The sequence below is a fragment of the Schistocerca gregaria genome, chromosome 4 (assembly GCF_023897955.1).
Source record: "Schistocerca gregaria isolate iqSchGreg1 chromosome 4, iqSchGreg1.2, whole genome shotgun sequence".
NCBI classification, from domain to species: Eukaryota; Metazoa; Arthropoda; class Insecta; order Orthoptera; family Acrididae; genus Schistocerca; species Schistocerca gregaria.
This window is the reverse complement of record NC_064923.1, coordinates 403,228,478-403,250,012: the sequence shown is the minus strand read 5'-3', so window position 1 is coordinate 403,250,012 and position 21,535 is coordinate 403,228,478. Positions and strand designations below refer to the sequence as shown.

At 43.1% G+C, this 21,535-nt stretch overlaps 1 protein-coding gene across 1 annotated transcript in view; it reads left to right on the top strand.

Annotated features, from left to right (window-relative positions):
- The window catches only part of LOC126267504 (cytosolic non-specific dipeptidase), a 180,350-nt gene that overhangs the window by 12,532 nt on the left and 146,283 nt on the right, over positions 1 to 21,535 (top strand). The gene's annotated exons all lie outside the window — the stretch shown is intronic.

Below are 21,535 nucleotides of genomic sequence, written 5' to 3'. Positions count from 1 at the left end.
AGACTGGCTCTAGAAATTGCTTTACTAATTCTGCGATTGGACAAATAAAACAAAACAAGTTGGCCAGCTAACATTTTACAAGTCTCATTATGATAATCATTTAAACTTAACTACTTGCCACATGCACTGTTCATTGCATAAACATTATATCTCGACCGACGGAGAAGAGGCAAAGTCTTAGAGACGTAGGGTAAGCAAGTTGGCTACCATTCAGTTACGAGAAGTGAGGATGGCATAGCATAACCGTGCATCCCCGTGTACATTATGTGGTAAAAGATTTATCGAACATTCATGCCCCTGTCTGCTGTGATGGTGTCACGACATCCTCACTACGCTGCGGCAGTCAATATTTCAATGGACTGACAGAAATTTTAATACTAACCTCAAACCTTGCGATGATCCCGTTATTTATATGAAAAGTGCTACGTGAAAAAAAGAAACTAGCACAAATATCCATGTCAGATCTTGACAAAATGTGGTAGTAGTATAAAGGCTGTTAGCTTGCTTTATAAGTGTTCAGAAACGTAATTGTACAGTTACAAAATAGTGTCCTATGACTACAATATCGGTCAGTCACATCTGGAATCTGTCAACTCACACAATTAGATGCATGCAACAATTTGTAGGGTTAAGAAGCGAAAGGTGATCACGCACGCTGAGTCGCAGGAAAGGCAAGTGGCAGGCTTCAATACATTGACAGTATACAGGGAAAATGCAGGCAGGCTATAAACAAGGCTGCTTACAAATTACTTCTGCGTCCCATCTCAGAATACTGCTCAGTTGTTGGACCTATGCCAAGTAGAACGTTAGGGGACGTTGAACGTATAGGTTACAATGAACGGCGGCACGGATTGTCACATGTTTCTTTGATTCGCGGGAGTGCGTCTCGTAAATGCTAAAACACCTGAATGAGCAGGCTGGCTCTAGAAGATAAAAGGAAATTATCCCACGAAAGCCTCCTTACAAAACTTCAAGAACCCATATTAAGTCAAGAATCTAGAGGTATGTAATTAGACGCAGGCGTAGGACACTGCTGTATAGTGCATATTATTGCTTGTGAGATTGTAGAAGTATCTAGTTAGGGAATAATATGGCACTCTTCTTAAACAGCGCTAGAGAATAGAGAACGACTTCCTGAAAAAGCTGTTGTTTCGTGTTACGTAGATGTAGGCACATAGCAGTATAGGGTAAACCTACAATTCTGTAAATGATCGAACTCCCATGTATAAAAAAAAAAAAAAAAAAAAAAAAAAAAAAATTCAAACGTATAATTACTTTAGAAATGAGATAATGTGTTAAATATTTGCCATTATGCATGTGGGCGAGAAAAAGTTTAGGAAATGTTTGAAATTATGCTTGAAGTTTGTTGGTAGTTGTTGAATCCTCTTATTACAAAGCACTGGATGAACACAAACCACGTAATTTGCGCTCCGTTTTAGGCAAAATGTAGCTTTTTCGCGCATCTATATGTTTATGACGTCATATCTCCTGAACTATGTGTCGTACAGTGATATAAATTTCCAGGTGCATACAGTGTTCTAAACTGAAGAGAAAAAGAAACTGGTACACCTGCCTAACATAGTGTAGGGCCCCCGGTAGCACGCAAAATTTGCTCAACACGACGTGGCATGAACTCGACTAAAAGTCTGAAGTAGTGCTGGAGGGAACTGACACCACGAATCCTGCAGGGCTATCCATAAAAGTACGAAGGAGTGGAGGGAGATCTCTTCTGAACAGCACGTTGCAAGGCATCCCAGACACGCTGAATAATGTTCACGTCTGGAGAGTTTGGTGGACACCGGAAGTGTTTAAACTCAGAGGAGTGTTCCTGGAGCCATTCTGTAGCAATTCAGGCCGTGTGGGGTGTCGCATTGTTCTGCTGGAATTGCCCAAGCCGCCGGAAGTTACAATGGACATGAATGGACGCATGTGATCAGAAGGGACGCTTACGTACGTGCCACCTGTGAGAGTCGTATCTAGATGTATCAGGGGTCCCGTATCACTCCAGCTGCACACGTCCCACACCATTACAGAGCCTCCACCAGCTTGAACAGTCCCCTGCTGACATTCAGAGTCCATGGATTCATGAGGTTGTTTCCGTACAAGTACACGTCCATCTGCTCGATACTATTTGAAACAAGACTCGTCCGACCAGGCAAGGTGTTTCTAATCATCAACAGTCTGTCTCTGTGTGAGGCGAGCCGTGAAGCTCTGTGGCGTGCAATCATCAAGGGTACACAAGTGGGCCTTCCGTTCCGAAAGATCGTATCAATGATGTTTCGTTGAATGGTTCGCAAGCTGACACTTGTTGATGGCCTAGCAGTGAAATCTACAGCAAGGGTTGCACTTCTGTCACATTGAACGTTTCTCTTCAATTATCGTTGGTCCCGTTCTGCAGTGTTTTTTTCCGGCCGCACCGATGTCGGAGATTTGATGTTTTACCGGCTCCGTGGTATTCATGGTATATTCGTGAACTGATCGTACGGGGAAATCCCCACTTGATCGCTACCTCGGTATTGCTGTGTGCCATCGCTCGTGCGCCGACTACACCACCACTTTCAAACTCATCTGTATCGTGATAACCTGCCATTGTAGCAGCAGTAGCCGATCTAACAACAGCGCTAGGCACTTGTCTTGAATAGGCGTTGCCAGCAACAAATACCTGTTTACATATCTCTGTATTTGAATATGCATGCCTATACCAGTTTTTTTTGACGCTTCAGTATAAATAGATACCGACTACGGCCTGCGTTGTGAATAGTTAGTAGTAAAAAGTAATAAATTAAAACGACATGTCTGATGCTGAAGTTTGACAGCATGAACAACGAAATTGTAGTAGGCCTACGCAATAAACGGTTTTTCATCATTTGAGGGGTGGGGGTCAGCGAGAAAAAGTTTCGTGAGGATCGGAAATTGCGTGTAAACTTTAAGACGTTAAGTGCTCTTTTTCTCAAATACTGTATCAAGTCCAATTTATTTGCTCGCCGTCAGTTACGTTGCAACAACATAAACACTCAGTTTCTAATAGTAACACTTGTCTTATAGAGTTAAGCTTTTAACATAGGATTACGCTCTTTTAATGAGTGCATTATGACAGCATTTTAAATTTTTAAGTTCGGTAAATAATCATCCAAAATACTGAAAATCGAATTTGTCTTGCTGCAAGTGTTACCGGGAATCGGTATAACGTTTTAGTAATATACAAGGGTAGTTTGAGAAGTTCTCGGAATGCAATAGAAAAAAAGTATGCACATCACCGAAACTTCTTTTATTTTTCAATGTGGTCTCCTTGTAGATTAATGCATTTGGTCCAACGATGTTCCAGTGCCTTGATCTCATCTCGAAAATGAGTATCCTCCAGGCCTCCAAAATAGTTGTCAGCTCCGGTTATCAATTCTTAGTTTGAAGTGAATCTTCGTCCAGCAAGAAAAATTTTCAGTTTTGGGAAGAGATGGAAGTCTGACGGAGTTGTATCAGCTGAATAAGGCGGGCGTGGCAACAATTCACACCTTAGTTCGTGTAATTATGCCATGGCGACAGCACAGGTGTACAGGCGCGCATTGTCCTGATAGAAGATGGCTTTCTTCCGTGCTAAACGTGGCCTTTTTCGCGTATTATCTGTTGTTGCAATTTGTCCAGGAGGTTAGCATAGTATTTCTCCAGTAATTGTTTCCCAGTGGGGAGATAATCTACGGACATAATTTCCCTTGGCATCCCAGAACACTGTTGCCATGACCTTTCCCGCCGAATGAATTGTCTTTGTTTTCTTTTGTGGCGGAGAATCAGCATGTTTCCACTGCTTTCAGTGTTGTTTTGTCTCTAGGGTATAGTAGTGCACCCAAGTTTCACCTGTGGACTCAAACTGGTTCAAAAAATCTCGTTCATTTCTCCTAAAACGGGCCAAACATTGTTCCTCTATGTCTATTCTCACGTGTTTTTGATCCAGCGTCAAGAGTCGCGGCATCCATCGTGCAGATAATTTTTTCATTTCTAATTCTTCAGTTAAAATGTGATACAGCGTCCCAGATGACGTCTGGCAAGTGTGAGCAATTTCATGCACTTTCAATCGGCGATCCTCCATGACCATTTTGTGCACTTTTGCAATGATTTCTAGAGTAGTTGCATCTTAGCCGACCACTGCGCGCGGATCATCTAAGCTCTGCTGACCAAATTTAAATTCATTTGTCCACTTAGCAAAAATGGAATATGTGCAATCGGGAAATTGGCTTGAATGTCCTTTACTGTCATACCTTTCTTTACTAAGTACTTAATCACAGCTCGAATCTCGATTTATTTATTTTATTTTTTTTTTTTTTCCATCTTCGCAAATCATTACGCGGGAACAACAGAGCCCCATCACCCCCACAGCTCTCTTCCAAGAGCACTGACGTGGCGTGTGTTTACAGCAACAGTTCAATGAATATCAAGTGCTCTACTCGTTGCTCTACCGCTAACCTCTAGTAGTGAGTCTAAGAACTTTTCAAACCACCTCGTAGTTGCGTTCGTGAGGCTCCAGCAGTAAGCTCTTTTGAAAAGGGTTTCCGTAATTACGTTTGCAACTAAGAAGAAACGTGATGGCATAAAAACAAAAAGAACCGTTTGATTTCAGATTGAGGCACATAACTTCCTTTTAGGCATCCCAAAACTAGCAATGTAAAGTAGCACAGTATTTATTTAAGATTCTTCTAAGCGCCTGCATTATGCACACTTTCCCACTCTCAGTCGTACAAACAGTAAAGATGATGACAAATGATCTCTATTTTTACTTCTTCCCTTTTTGTTATAGTTTATACGTCTCCGTTTTTCTTTCTTCTTGCTTTTGGCGCAGTTCCGACCGAACTTCCAAATCTGCCAGAACTGTTTCACGTGTTTTGTATTAGCTACGCCAGTATTTTGTTCGCTTTAAGATATAAGTGATACTGAGAATAAAATTAATTCGCTGATTCACTTGTAAATGCTTTGGATAATCTGTATTTAAACTTATTAATTAAAATTATATAAAATATAACAAATAATTATTGAGCCTTTGCGAACTTTTTTTCATACTTATTGTTAACAGCAGCCTTTGCTTTGTGAAGTTACAATCCATGATCAAAACACTGCTATGGTATATCAGCATAAATGTTGCGAGTGGCACTTCATTTTATAACGACTAGAAAGTCGCAAATTGTTGATCATTGTGCTCTGTCTAAGGAATCTCTCTTCAGCAAATCAACACCAAACTTTGTATTTGCATGGATGCAAAATCCATTGCCTTTTACCGCAAAAAGTAGGCAACAGCTCATCTGTAAGGTTGTTCCTTGGCTACTAATAACTGTGAATCATAGAAAAGGCCCGTACCTGGTTTGCCGGCCGCGGTGGTATCGCGTTTCTAGGCGCGCAGTCCGCAACCGTGCGACTGCTACGGTCGCAGGTTCGAATCCTGCCTCGGATGTGTGTGACGTCCTTAAGTTAGTTAGGTTTAAGTAGTTCTAAGTTCTAGGTGACTGATGACCACAGCAGTTGAGTCCCATAGTGCTCAGAGCCATTTGAACCGTACCTGGTTTCCCCACCGCGATGAACTAGCCTACTTCTTGATATCAAAGTAACCAACGTATCAAACATTCTTTTTTTTCAGTAAAACACTTCGAACTCTATAACGAAAAGATATTTGAACGAATCCGTTTTGGTTTGTCGTGAATAAGACCACCATCCCCTGAAGACATAGCGCCATATTCTGTATCAGTTTAATACTATTACCAGTTATATATGTCGTTCACCAGCCATGGCCGGACAGACAGCGTCAACATTTAATAATACAAAATTGTAATAGTAAAATGGATGTTTTAAGACATATATTAAAGTTAAGAACTAGATTACAGTATACTTTAGAATATAAAATCAGTACTAGACGATAGTGTACTCAAGTGTCGTGGCGCTGGGTTGCAGCTCAGATACACAGTTCTACAGCGGAAAAAAATATCTTCGGTACTACGCAAAGTGGAGAATTCTGTAGCATGCGAGATACCTTTGTGGTTTTTTCATCAATATATGTTTTAGCACTTTTGTGCTGTCTTCAATGGGTTTATTGCTTATTTTTCTTTTGCCAAATTGTTGTTACACGTTAAACTTTAAAGAAATTTCTGGTAAAAAAATATTTACATTTGTAATTTGAGCGATCATTATCAAACTGTCTGCTAAAAACAAAACTACAAAGGTGTCTTGCGTAAAGCGGAGTTCTTCTCAGTTTTCTTAGCAAACACGGAAATTAGAAGAACTGCAATATTCGCCAGACGATACTGTGCAAAGGTTTTAATTTGCATAAAATTTTAGTTTTAAATTGCTCCATTGGCAGTAACTGTACGTCCTTAGGTAGAGCCACAAGATTACTGAACGGCACATAGATGTAAAGTTTTATACAGGGCGATTCAAAGAAACGTGACAAATTAACTTGGTACATCGTGCATACAAATGGGTCAGTGATCACATGAAACCCGGGGGTCGCAAAGTCCAATCATGGTTACTAAACGGCGTTATAGTAATTTAGTCACATGCTACAAACGGACGCCCACGACAAGAGATAGAGTTTCGTTCAGAGGCATCAAGATACGTCTGATATCGACGCTGCATTGAACGACGCACCCTCTCGAAAATGCCTGGTGTAACTCGAAGACGTCCTGCTGTCGCAGCATTTCTGCCCGCTAGGTCCTCCAGCGATTTACCAGGTGTTTATGCACAATACCCTTCAGACACCCCCACAGGAAAAAATCGATTGAGGACAGATCGGATGATCGTAGTGGGCCATCAGTCCAGCGGCCGGGGAAGGTTGCCTGCAGATGTGCCCTCGCTTCTCTCCTAAAATACGGGGGGGGGGGGGGGGGGGGGGGTCTGTGCTGCAGATAGCGAATAGACATTGGAGCATCATTCAGCATATCCGGCATAACCTCTCGCAGTAATACGAGATACGTGCGACCATCAAGTTGGTCAAGGAGAATATACGGCCCAACTAAACAGTCTCCGACGATGCCAGCCCAGACGTCTGTAACACCCTCTCGTAGTGTTAGCGGGTCACCTTCCCTACGTTACTACTGATCCTTGTTGCATTCCCGATGTGCCATGTGAGTTTGTAAAAGTTTTATTGAATCACCCAGTATAGGTATTATTAATACATTTTGGTTCCTCCTTTGGCGGTGGGTTCAGTTGGCTCATCGTCAGCATTAAATCACTTGCCTCTGCGTCATTTAGGTCGCTTACTGGTTTTTTAAACGTTAATAAGTGTTACTCTGTGTAATGCCAAAGTGGACTGTTGTTGTTGTTGTTGTGGTCTTCGGTCCTGAGACTGGTTTGATGCAGCTCTCCATGCTACTCTATCCTGTGCAAGCTTCTTCATCTCCCAGTAACTACTGCAACATACATCCTTCTGAATCTGCTTAGTGTGTTCATCTCTTGGTCTCCCTCTACGATTTTTACCCTCCACGCTGCCCTCCAATACAAAATTGGTGATCCCTTGATACCTCAGAACATGTCCTACCAACCGATCCCTTCTTCTAGTCAAGTTGTGACACAAACTCCTCTTCTCCCCAATTCTATTCACTACCTCATCATTATTTATGTGATCTACTCATCTAATCTTAAGCATTCTTCTGTAGCACCACATTTCGAAAGCTTCTATTCTCTTCTTGTCTAAACTATTTATCATCCACGGTTCTCTTCCATACATGGCTTCACTCCATACAAATACTTTCAGAAATGACTTCCTGATATTTAAATCTATACTCGATGTTAACAAATTTTTCTTTTTCAGAAACGCTTTCCTTGCCATTGCCAGTCTACATTTTATATCCTCTCTACTTCGACCATCATCAGTTATTTTGCTCCCCAAATAGCAAAAGTCCTTAACTACCTTAAGTGCCTTAACTACCTTAAGTGCCTCATTTCCCAATCTAATTCCCTCAGCACCACCCGACTTAATTCGGCTACATTCCACTATCCTCGTTTTGTTTTTGTTGATGTTCATCTTATATACTCCTTTCAAGACACTGCCCATTCCGTTCAACTGCTCTTCCAAATCCTTTGCTGTCTCTGTCAGAATTACAATGTCATCAGTGAACCTCAAAGTTTTTATTTCTTCTCCATGGATTTTAATACCTCTTCCGAATTTTCTTTTGTTTCCTTTACTGCTAGCTCAATATACAGATTGAACAACATCGGGGAGAGGCTACAACCTTGTCTCACTCCCTTCCCAACCACTGCTTCACTTTCATGTCCCTCGACTCTTATAACTGCCATCTGGTTTGTGTACAAATTGTAAATAGCCTTTCGCTCCCTGTATTTTACTTCTGCCACCTTCAGAATTTGAAAGAGAGTATTCCACTCAACATTGTCAAAAGCTTAAAAAAGTGGACTGATCAATACCAAAATGTTCAGACGAACTAACTAGAAACTGTATTTCTTAGATACAGACAATGGAAGATCTTTCAGTTGTGCAACAAACTAATTGGAAAATAAGTCTGGTACTGAAAACGGCTCATCGCCTAGTGAGGAACTTAACACTTGCGCTAGTGAAAAAGAATGTAACAAGAAAGTAGATTGAGTTCTATACAGATCTGAATCCATCACCAAAACGCACGTCATCAACAGACGCAGTTACACTACGTGATCAAAAGTTTCTCGACACCTGGCTGAAAATAACTTACAACTTCGTGATACCCTCCATCGGTAATGCTGGAATTCAGTATGGTGTTGACCCGCCCTTAGCCTTGATGACAGCTTCCACTCTGGCAGGCATATGTTGAATCAGGTGCTGGGAGGTTTCTTGGGGAATGGCAGCCCATTCTTAACGGAGTGCTAGACTGGAGAGAGGTGTCGACGTCGGTCGGTGAGGCCTGGCGCGAAGTCGGCGTTCCGAAACATCCCATAGGTATTCTATTACAGGATTCAGGTCAGGGCTCTGTGCAGGCCAGTCCATTACAGGGATGTTACTGTCGTGTAACCACTTCGCCAAAGGCCGTGCATTATGAACAGGTGCTCGATTGTGTTGAAAGATGCAATCGCCATCCCCGAATTGCTCTTCAACAGTGGAAAGCAAGAAGGTGCTTAAAACATCAATATAGGCCTGTGCTCTGATAGTTCCAAGTAAAACAACAAGGGGTGCAAGCCCCCTCTATGGAAAACACGACCTATAACACCACCACCTCCGAATATTACTGTTGGCATTACACACGCTGACAGAGGACGTTCACCGGCCATTCGCCTTACCCACACCCTGCCATCGGATCGCCACTTTGTGTACCGTGATTCGTCACCCCACACAACATTTTTCCACCGTTCAATCGTCCAATGTTTACGCACCTTACACAAGCGTCGTTTAGCGTTTACCGGCGTTATGTGTGGCTTATGAGCAGCCGCTCGACCATGAAATCCAAGTTTTCTCATCTCCTGCCTAACTGTCATAATACTGGCAGTTTGAATTCCTGTGAGTTGGTCTGAACAGATGTCTGCCTATTACACATTAACCGAGCGAGGTGGCGCAGTGGTTAGCACGCATTAGGGAGGACGACGGTTCAATCCCGCGTCGGGCCATCCTGATTTAGGTTTTCCGTGATTTCCCTAGATCGCTCCAGGCAAATGCCGGCATGGTTCCTTTTAAAGGGCACGGCCGACTTCCTTCCCCATACTTCCCTAATCCGATGAGACCGATGACCTCGCTGTTTAGTCTGTTCCCCCCCAAACAACCCCAACCCATTACATATTACTACCTCTTCGACTGGCGGCGGTCTTTGTCAGTCAACAGACGAAATCGGCCTATACGCTTTTGTGCTGTACGTGTCCCTTCACGATTCCACTTCACTATCACGTCGGAAACAGAGGACCTAGGGATGTTTAGGAGTGTGGAAATCTCGCGTGCAGACGCATGACACAAGTAACACCCAATCACCGGCCACGTTAGAAGTCCGCGAGTTCCGCGGAGCGCCCAATTCTGCTCTCACGATGTCTAATGACTATTGAGATCGCTGATATGGAGCACCTGGCAGTGGGTGGCAGCACAATGTACCTAATATGAAAAACAGTCCGGATACTTTAAATCACGTATCATATGGATTAGCCATGTATGGAAGTGAAACATGAACGATTACTAGTTTGGACAAGAAGAGAATAGAAGCTTTCGAAATGTGGTGCTACAGAAGAATACTGAAGATAAGGTGGATAAATCACGTAACTAATGAGGAGGTATTGAATAGGATTGGGGAGAAGAGAAGTTTGTGGCACAACTTGACTAGAAGAAGGGATCGATTGGTAGGACATGTTTTGAGGCATCAAGGGATCACAAATTTAGCGTTGGAGGGCAGCGTGGAGGGTAAAAATCGTAGAGGGAGACCGAGAGATGAGTACACTAAGCAGATTCAAAAGGATGTAGGTTGCAGTAGGTACTGGGAGATGAAGCAGCTTGCACAGGATAGAGTAGCATGGAGAGCTGCATCAAACCAGTCTCAGGACTGAAGACAACAACAACAACAAGGTACGATCTACTTGAAATACTGAAAAAAATTATAACCCTGTGCATGATTCCGTACAGAAAAGGAAAAATGTTATAATGTGTGTAAAGGTACAGTTAAAAATCTATAAACCAGGAAAAAAGAATATCAAAGGGAACAACACATTGATATTGGAAGATCGAAATCATGGTCCATGTCTACTAAAAATATTAGTGACATTTTGCTTACGTGAATGATTTCTTTCGGTTTTGAAATGTAACATATAAAGACTACTGGCTTGTTATTCATGTATGCAGAGGAGATGATCATGAAAATGATAAACGGAGATAATGGAAGTAGATGCCTTCAGAATGCAAGTGTATTGAGGTAGCAGGTCAGAGAGCTGAACATGAAATGTTATGCAACGTTACACGTGTGTCAACTTTATCGTGTCAATGACTATACTGTCTATATTTTCCAGTTGTCAAGTGTGCGCGTGTTGTGTTCATGAGCGCTCAACTACGTCGTTATCGGCGCACGTTTTCAAGATTAACATGGAAGTCAATGTAGTCTTGTTAATAGAAGAGTACAATTTCAGAACCAAAGGGTCACCACTGGGAAGCTGTTTTATGGCTTTGTTAACCTATGTCTTGGCTGTCTATACTGTTTTTATTGCGAGTGCTGTGTTGATGAACTTCATATATCTTTCTGTAGGTCTCATTTATCTTTATGTCATTGTTACCTTTTCCAGTGAAAGCACAATTTTGCAGCCTGTAAAATGACCCCACAATAGCAGCCATAGCTGAAGGTTTGGAAGATACATGTTTATTGTTTTGTTGCCAGATTAACTTAATATCAGTGAAAAAGCTCAGACGTTTAATGGCTGCTGTGTCACCCAGTACACCAGTATCACTGAGGCTGGACGCTGTCCTCTGCGTTTTGTCTTCATTAATATTCGTCTTGTTCACGATAACCAAACTTTGGTTTTTTGAATAGGACTTCTGTTTGTTGAGCAGTCTGAACGATGTCTTCTTTAGAAAACAAGGCTGTTCACCTGAGCCTGCTCCTTTCACGGATAAAATCTGTCCCCTATTATTTATGTAGGATTAGAGAGTGCGTAGAACAGCGCGTCCAGTACCACATGATTTTTAGTTGCCGAGCTGGGCATACAATCGAATGCCTTACTAAGGTCATGCAGTGCCAGTGCTATAGACTCTCTCAAAACCCCTAACTTGTATTTGTAAACAAGTCAAGGAATGCTGTTGTCATGACCTGCCCTGTCCGAAAGCCGAGCTGCGTATCGTAAGAGATTATTTCCTACAGAATAACTTGGTAACTGGTCTTTCATTGAGTTCACCACATTAGCTAGCATTATAGATATGGGCCTATAGATTGACTCATCTTGAATACCTTTTTATGAATTGATACTGCGTGTGCTAATTTTTGGAAATCTCTAAATTCCTCAGCATAGACGCATTTATTTATTACGGCTGTCGGTGGTTGAGCAATTATGTTTTTAACATAGTACAGGACATACATAAATATCAGGGTTTCCTAAGTGATTATAATTTTTTACCGTTTTTATTATGTCTTTTAGATAAGCGCCGCCGGCCGGTGTGGCTGTGCGGTTCTAGGCGCTTCAGTCTGGAACCGCGTGACCGCTACGGTCGCAGGTTCGAATCCTGCCTCGGGCATGGATGTGTGTGATGTCCTAAGGTTAGTTAGGCTTAAGTAGTTCTAAGTTCTAGGGGACTGATGATCACAGATGTTAAGTCCCATAGTACTGAGAGCCCAAATAAGTGCCTTCCACATTACCATGCTGCATTTATTTCCAAATTTCACAGCAACTGCAGGATTTGTTCCAAAGACAGAAACTTGACCTGTTCAAATAACTTATGGGTTTTCTGCTGGGTGACGTCGTCGACCACCGCCGATATTTCGACAAGAGCACACGCTGCCATTCTCAAGGCACAAAAACAAGGAGGAAGAAATGTGCAAGGAAATTTAGTACCTCTGGGCACAGAGGAGAAACAAGGAAGATACCACACACAGAACAAGTAACCGCAGGGTCAACACACATAAAAGATAACCAACATCAGAAATATCGATAGCGACTATTAATCAACGGGTGAGGTAGCACTAATTCTGTCCCTCTGTTTTTTTATGAGAGACAGAGCCCGATTCCAAGTAGCATTTAAACAAAAGCCACCATCTCTGTTCATAAGGTTGCTTGATATTTTGATTTCAACAGCTACCTTAATAACACTAACCCAGTAGCTGGACGTGCAAGCTAGTATCTCCGTGTTGTTGTATTTCATAGGATGACCGATGTCAAGGCAATGTTCTGCAACAGCGGATTTGCTCGGCTGTTGTAAGCGTGTGTGACGCTTATGTTCAGTACACCGGTCTTCCACAGTCCTGATTGTCTGACCAATATATGACATGCCATAACTGCAAGGAATACGATAGACACCAACCTTACGCAAACCAAGATCATCTTTTACGGTCGCCAACAGGACCTTAATCTTAGGTGGTCGAAAAGCATATTTCCGCAAAATACAGCCAATCCTGTTGTAAATGCTTCGTGCGTAAGGCAAAAAGGCCGTAGACTTCGGTGCCACGTCGTTGGTATCGTCACTCACCCGTTACACAGAAGGCTGATAGCGCAAAGCACGTTTGATCTGCCTCTCACTATAACCACTCTGACGAAAGGTGACTTCGAGATGTGACAGCTTGGCTGACAAACTTACAGGGTGTGAGATAACATGGGCCCTGTGAACCAAGGTACTACTCCTTCACGCTGAGCTGGATGGTGACAACTATCTGCTCGCAGATACAAGTCAGTGTGAGTAGGCTTCCAATATACAGAATGTCCCAACGTACCATCAGTCTTCCTTCTCACCAATACATCAAGGAAAGGAAGGCATCCATTCTTTTCCACCTCCATAGTGAACTGAATACAGTATTCGGGTGGACTGCATTCAGGTGTTCCAAAAACCGGTTTAAATTCTCACTAACAGGAGGCCAGACAGCAAAAGTATACTTCTGATGTTGGTTATCTTTGGTTGTGTGCTGACCCTGCGGTTACTTGTTCTGTGTGTGGTATCTTCCTTTTTTCTCCTCTGTGAACCGAAGTATTAAATTCCCTTGCACATTGCTTCCTCCTTGCAGTTGTGCCTTGAGGATGGCAGGGTGTGCTCCTGTCGAAATATCGGCAGTGGTCGACGTCCTCACCCGGCAGCAAACCCGTAAGTTATTTGAACATTCAATTCGCCGAGAAAAGTTAAGGTCTCACTTGACATGTCGTTTTTCCACTATATGTATAAAATGCAGGGCTACTACAAATGATTGATTCATTTTCAAATTTCAGTATTTTCCAAACTGACGAAGTTTACATTTTGCACTCTACAAATGTTCTGTACGTGCTCCTGTGGTCGCACGACACACACACACACACACACACACACACACACACACACATTCAAGCGGTGGTCGAGTTCGTTCCACACATCATACAACGACATCCTAGCAATGGTCATCAACACAGCATTGATGCGACCTCTGAGCTGTTCCTGTGTTTTTCACAGTGGGGGTACTTAAACACGGTCCTTAGTATACTCCAAGCCAAAAATCGCAAGGTGTGGAGTCAGGTGAATCGGGGGCGCCAAGGGAACAGAACCATACCATATTTAGCAGTACGACCAATTTAACGACGCAGAAGTTCATCGTTTAGGTGGCGACGAAAATCGATGCTCAAAAGAGAGGGAGCCCCGTGTTGTTGGAAGATGAAATTCTCAGAATCAGCAGTAAGTTCTGGAATCGAGCACAACTGCAACACAATCAAGATAAGAGGTACCCATTAACAGTATTCTCACAGAAGGAAAACGTCTCATACCGCTTCGTCTGTAACACTGCACAGAAAACATTACCTTCGTCGAATCTAGTTCACGTGCCTCAATTTCATGAGGATTTTCAGTGCCTCACACTCTCACACTGTGGCGGTTAACCTTTACAGATAAATGGAGGGTCCATCTGCCGCTGTATATCAGCAGGTGGCGGGGCGGTACCTAAATTCTTTTCTTGCTTTGTAGCGATTTTGTCAAGGCACTGCACTCTTAACGGCGACTAGTGGCACAATGCAAGCTTGGTGAACTTACGGTCCTTTTTAGGCTTCAGTAATACACTACAGGTCATTAAAATTGCTACACCAAGATGATAAGCAGGTATTCATTGGACAAATATAATATACTATAACTGACATGTGATTACATTTTCATGCAATTTTGGTGCATAGATCCTGGGAAATGAGTACCCAGAACAACCACCTCTGGCCGTAATAGCGCCCGTGATATGCCTGAGCTTTGAGTCAAGCAGAGCTTGGATGGCGTGTGCAGGTACAGCTGCCCATGCAGCTTCAACACGATACCACAGAGTAGTGACTGGCGTATTGTGACGAGCCAGTTGCTCGGCCACCATTGACCAGACGTTTTCAGTTGGTGAGAGATCTGGAGAATGTGCTGGCCGGGGCAGCAGTCGAACATTGTCTGTATCCAGAAAGGCCCATACAGGACCTGCTACATGCGGTCGTGCATTATCCTGCTGAAATGTAGGGTTTCGCAGGGATCGAATGAAGGGTACAGCCACGGGTCGTAACACATCAGAAATGTAACTTCCACTGTTCAAAGTGCCGTCAATGTGAACAAGAAGTGACCGAGACGTGTAACCAATGTCACCCCACACCATCACGCCGGGTGATACGCCAGTATGGCTACGACGAATACACGCTTCCAATGTGCGTTCACCGCGATGTCGCCGAACACAGATGCGACCCTCATGATGCTGTAAACAACCTGGATTCATCCGAAAAAATGACGTTTTGCCATTTGTGCACCCAGGTTCGTCGTTGAGTACACCATCACAGGCGCTTCTGCCTGTGATGCAGCGTCAAGGGTACCTGCAGCCATGGTATCCGAGCTGATAGTCCATGCTGCTGCAAACGTCGAAACTGTTCGTGCAGATTGTTGTTGTCTTGCAAACGTCCCCATCAGTTGACTCGGGAATGGAGACGTGGCTGCACGATCCGTTACAGCCATGCGAATAAGATGCCTGTCATCTCGACTGCTAGTGATAAGAGGCCGTTGGGATCGTGCACGGCGTTCCGTATTACCCTCCTGAGCACACTGATTCCATATTCTCCTAACAGTCATTGGATCTCGATCAACGCGAGCAGCAATGTCGCGATACGATAAAGGTCGGATTGTAGCCTATCGCGATTACGGTTTATCAAAGTCGGAAACGTGATGGTACGCATTTTCCCTCCTTACACGAGGCATCACAAGAACGTTTCACCAGACAATGCCGGTCAACTGCTGTTTGTGTACGATAAATCGGTTGGAAACTTTCCTCATGTCAGCACGTTGTAGGTGTAGCCACCGGCACCATGTGTGAATGCTCTGAAAAGCTAATCATTTGCATATCTCAGCATCTTCTTCCTGTCCGTTAAATTTCGCGACTGTAGCACGTCATCTTCGTGGTGTAGCAATTTTAATGGCCAGTAGTGTATTTGTATGTGTAATACTCTAGAAAATATAAAACCTCTGAAACGAATGAATCATTTATAGCAGCCTTGCATTCATTAAATTCGTCTGAACTGAGAGGTGGGCTTTTTTGTCTGTGTTTATAAACCAAATCCTACTCTGCCTTGCAAGAAAAGTCGTCTTCTTCAGTAAATTTGACATTGCTTTTCTTCTTCTTTCTATTTCCTTCCTAGAGATCCTTTTGGTCTGTAAATAATTGCAGGCTCTGTTTCCGGTATATCTCATTCTTTTGCTGTCGCCAGTACCGATTATGACTTCTGTTTCTAGTACTGATGTTTTCTAACATTCTCATAGTATGCTTCAAAGTATATTGTTCATCAGCTTTTCCATTTTGTAGCACAGTCTTGTAAGACTATTTGCTTTTGTATTGCCTGCCTCTGGACTTAATAATGATCTAAATTCTACGCGGAAGAGATTCCACTAGTTTCTTCAGGTATGCCATCTTCACCTGAAGCCACTCATTTTCGATAAATCCCACAGAGCTACCAAATTGTGGGAGCGTTGTTTTCTATGTTTCAACCACTGTTCCAAATAGTGCTAGACACTTACCATGGGTATAAGATCGCCAGATTTAGCAGGCCAGTTGAATTGCAGCGGGATGCTTGAGCGTTCGTCAAGCTAGCGGCTCCTGTCACCTATAGCGGAGAGGAGTGTGTCTACAGCAGGGGTGCCTAACCGCGAATCGCATCCGACAAAAAGCAAGTTATCTATGCGGCCAAAGAATGAGCATCTATTGCAGGATTGTTAAAAAAGAGAAAAAAATTATATGCAGTTATGATAAACTCCCACCATCCGTCCCGTTCTTAATATTGTCGCCCGTGCTAGACTTGAACCCCCAGTCTATCGTTCTCATAACCAATCGATTCGTCAAACGCGCTGTAACTTTACGGATACTTTAGTTGCAACTGCGAAACTAGAGAATTAGGGGCATAACTTAAGGGAGGGATGAAATATGCAGCCATACTTTTCAATTTCAAGCAAGAGTTTGAAAATGATTTCATGATTTTCGAAAAAATAGTCAAACATTTTGTATGTATGCGACACTTTTACGAGCAGTATAAATATGTTGCCAGAATATTTTCAGATGTAATCCATAAGCTGCAGTCTGACGATCCAACTAAAAGAAAAATTTCATCATGTACAAGGTGTACAACTTCGCTTCCGCCGTTTTTTCCCCAACATTTGAGGCTTTGATGAAACAAATTGGTAACACATGTATCATTCAAAATGTTTTCCATTGCTGGTCACTACTTCCTCCCATATTCCGGGCAGTGTAAGAATCCCGCGTCGAATAAATTGTTCACCTTTTGAAGCGATCCAATTTGTGACTTTTTTATGAGATCGGAAGTGTTGGTCAGCCAGGCCATGTGTCATTGATCTAAACAGGTGATAGTCAGAGGGAGCAACGTCTTTTGCAACGTGGGGTCGAGCGTTGCCGTGCTGCAATATCACTTTATCGTGCCTCTCGCTGTATTGTGGCCGTTTGTCTTTTAATGCTCTGCTCAAACGCATTAATTGCGTTCGATATCGATCACTTGTGATTCTTTCACTTAGTTTTAACACCTCATAGTACCCGACGCCGAGCTGGTCCCACTAAATCCAGAGCATGATCTTGGAGCCGTGAATTTTAGGTTAGGCCGTCGACGTGGAAGCATGGCCGAGACATCCCCTCGATTTTTTGCGTTTAGGATTATCGTAATGAATCCATTTTTCGTCCCGGTCACAATGGGATGCAGAAATCCCTTCCGCTTTTGCCTCTGAAGCAACTGTTCACAAACGCCGTCCAACGTCTCTTGGTTTCAGCTCAAACGGGCCCCAAGCTCCTTCTTTCTGAATCATGCCCATGGCCTTGAGGGCTTTTGAAATGGCTTGCTGTGTCACTCTCACTAATCGAGCCAACTCTTCTTGAGTTTGACGCTAATCTTCACTCAGCAATGTCTCCAATTCTGCATCCTGGAAAACATTCTCTCTTCCACCACTATGCCGGTCTACGACGTTAAAATCGCCGTTCTTGAAGAGTTGAAACCACTCACGACACTTTCTTTCACTAATAGCGTCCATACCATACACAGTTGATAGCATTCGATGAGACTCAGTCGCTGTTTTCTTCATACTAAAACAAAACATTAACACCTCCCGCAAATGACGAGAATTATGTTCGTAAACTGACATTTTCAGTCAAGAACAACTTTATGATGCAGACACACATCGACTAATGTTTGAATGAGATTATGTTGACCGAGGTCCAAACTAAGTGCCTGAAGTCTGCGATTTGTTTCTTTCGACCGCTACTTACCGCTGTCGCCACCTATCGGCGAACGGCGGAAGAAAAGTTGTACACCTTGAATATTTTTGAACTTTCACAAATATCCCTTGCTGTAGTCACGCGTTATATACATATGGGTGCAGAAAAATGTAGACACTCTTTGATAGTCAATATTAATGGGGCGAAATGACATACTGTAACAATTCTTGCCCGGAGGGAAGGTTATTTTGTATGTTCAAACTGGGCCTTATTAGCAGCCAAACAAAATGAACGCCGCTGAACTGTTGATCGAACTGCGCCTGTTACCATTGCCGAAGTTATAACTGCACAGGACGTCTCGATGGTTCCTCGAAGCTGTTCAGTGTAGCTAGTTTCTGTAGATAAACTTCATTTTTCAAGGTCCCTCATAGGTAAAAGCCAAGAGGTGTACGGTCTGGAGATAGTGGTGGGTACTCACAGAATATTTTCGACCTATCCGTCGTCCAGGTAGATTTTCCAAGTATTCTCTGACATCCCTGTGGTAGTGGACCCGAGCACCATCTTGTAGGTAAAATCTTTCATTTCCAAACACGTCTCGGATGGCAGGTAAGATCGATGTTTGCAGCTTAAGATGCAGCTAACCTGTTACGATACGTTAACAGAAGAATGGACCAAACAGACCGCGCGATGACAGACCACACCACATATTAACATCCGGTAGATGAGCATGTTTGTCCACTCGAACGGAATTTTTCAGAAGCCCAGTAGTTGTGGCGGTTTACAGTACCGTTCGAACTGGACCTCGTCAGATGAGATAATAGTCCCTGCAAACAGTTCATCCTCACAAACAATGCCTTCAGACCACTGGCAGTACTCCATCCTTCGATCTGGGTCGTCCTCGTTCATAGTGCGCAGCCTTCGGAATTGGTCGTACGCTTGATCGTTTTAGCCCGCTTTCACATACACCCTGCTTCACATATTTTTGAGGCAACCTAGAAAAATGTTGCAACACAGTAGCTCTGGACCTATCCTTGTGCACATCCTGAACAGTACCATCGGCTTCAAATTTATCCCGAATACTATAAATTGTTGTAGTGTTGGTGGCTGAGTTCCGTACACATTGCGCCATTGCCGTTGTTCAGAATGGTTCAAATGGCTCTAAGCACTATGGGATTTAACATCTGAGGTCATCAGTCCCCCATCAGACTTAGAACTACTTAAACCTAACTAGCCTAAGGACATCACACACATCCATGCCCGAGGCAGGATTCGAACCTGACGCCGTAGCAGCCGTGTGGTACCGGACTAAAGCCCCTAGAACCGCCATTGCCGTTGTACCTCAATCATGTTTTCGTACTTCCAGTACCACTTCATTCCAGCCTTCGATGCCCAAATGACCATTACGGCCTCACGCTGGTCAAACGACAATCTTTCTTCAGTCATTGCTGTACTGTCATCTGCGCAAAACTGCAACGATGTCATTTTGTTCCAAATATATTTAACTATGAAAGATTGGCTAAATTTTTCTGGATCCCTCTACATGTCATCTTCATTTGGAAGCTTGCAATATTCGCGCGCAAACTAAGTTGACAGCGTGGTAGCTGATGGGAGCGACTGTAATTGGGAAATGTTTTCACCGTAGCTCCCATCAGCTACTCTATCGAGTGTCACTCAGTTTGCGGGTATAGTACGTTTGTGAACACAAAGAGTAAAAATAGAACCAGAATCGCAGATGAAAACCTTGAGAACATCATGAGAATTGCAAACAACTCGATCGAACCTGATGTTGCTACATCAGTTTCCCAAATTCAAAGTCGAATGTCGCATTAATCCTTGACTTGTAATTACTTATATATAAAATTATTAATGAAATCTCATATACAAAATGTTAAACTAATTGCGGTGTGTGTTATTTAGAACAAAGAATCACAAGTTATTAGATTCTAAGTACTTAAATGTGTTAACTATACACTTTGTTATTGTTAAGTGCGGCCCAAAAATACTCGTATTTTTCCAATGCGGCCAAGGTAAGTTAAAATCTTGGGCACACCTGGTTTACAGCGCATCATGAAGAAATAGAAGAAAGAACTACAGTTTCGTCGCCGAGAATATTGAAATAAACGTCCTAGTTGGTGTTCACGGTAACCTGGATGAATGGGACCACGTTATGGTGCTAAAACCACACGCAATACATCACATTTCCGTCCTGAACTGCACCCTCTACACACTCCAGGTTAAAAGCCTCGTCGAGCCGACGGTGTGGGGAAATACCTTTACAGTAGCTCCTATCAGCCATTGGGCCGATTGTCAACATAGTCGGTCGGCCGGAGTTGCGGTGCGGTTCGAAGCACTACAGGCTGGAACCGAGCGACCGCCACGGTCGCAGGTTCGAATCCTGCCTCGGGCATGGATGTGTATGCTGTCCTTAGGTTAGTTAGGTTTAATTAGTTCTAAGTTCTAGGCGACTTATGACCTCAGAAGTTAAGTCGCCTATTGCTCAGAGCCCTTTTATTTTTTTATTTTTATTTTTTTTTTCAAACCGTCTGCACAGACAGTACTAGTTCTGCACTACCTACAGCGATCCGAAGCGAACAGTGTACTCTTTGAAGTGGCGACTAATATTTTTGTTCGGTGAGCTTATAATTACAAATATTGTACGTATTTCGATTATTCACCGAATCTCTGCGCATGTCAGAGTGAATGTTAAATCCTCCTGCTGTATAATGATTGGGCCTTTGAACTGCAATACGTAAAAGTTTAACAAACCCATATTCTTTCCGATTCTACACACTTGGATCTCTTCTTCTTCTGCGGCGTACAGTTTGCCTAACTACGTACAGTGGTTCATCGTCTCAGACCATTTGCCATACATGATTCTTACTGAACTTGTACAGTCCTTGCGTAAAACGACTTGGCAGCTTTCTAGAGCTGATTGGAAGCTCTACTCTTTATTCGCGACTTTTGACAAAACAGTTCCACAGGAGTGGAGCCCAGGTACAGAAACTTACGTGTCACCCTCTCCGCCGATGATTGTTACACGACCGCAAGTCATGCGTCCTACAACGAAACTCCGTCTTCTGACGGACAAAGAAATGCCAAGGCGCAATTTTCGCTCGAAGACGTGCTTTCCTTGTCTTTGAACGCCACTTCAGGGCGGAGAACTGTGTCCGATATAAACACGTACGAAGAAAGAGCTGTCGAATTATCAGAGATATTAAAAAACTCTTGGATGCTGCTAG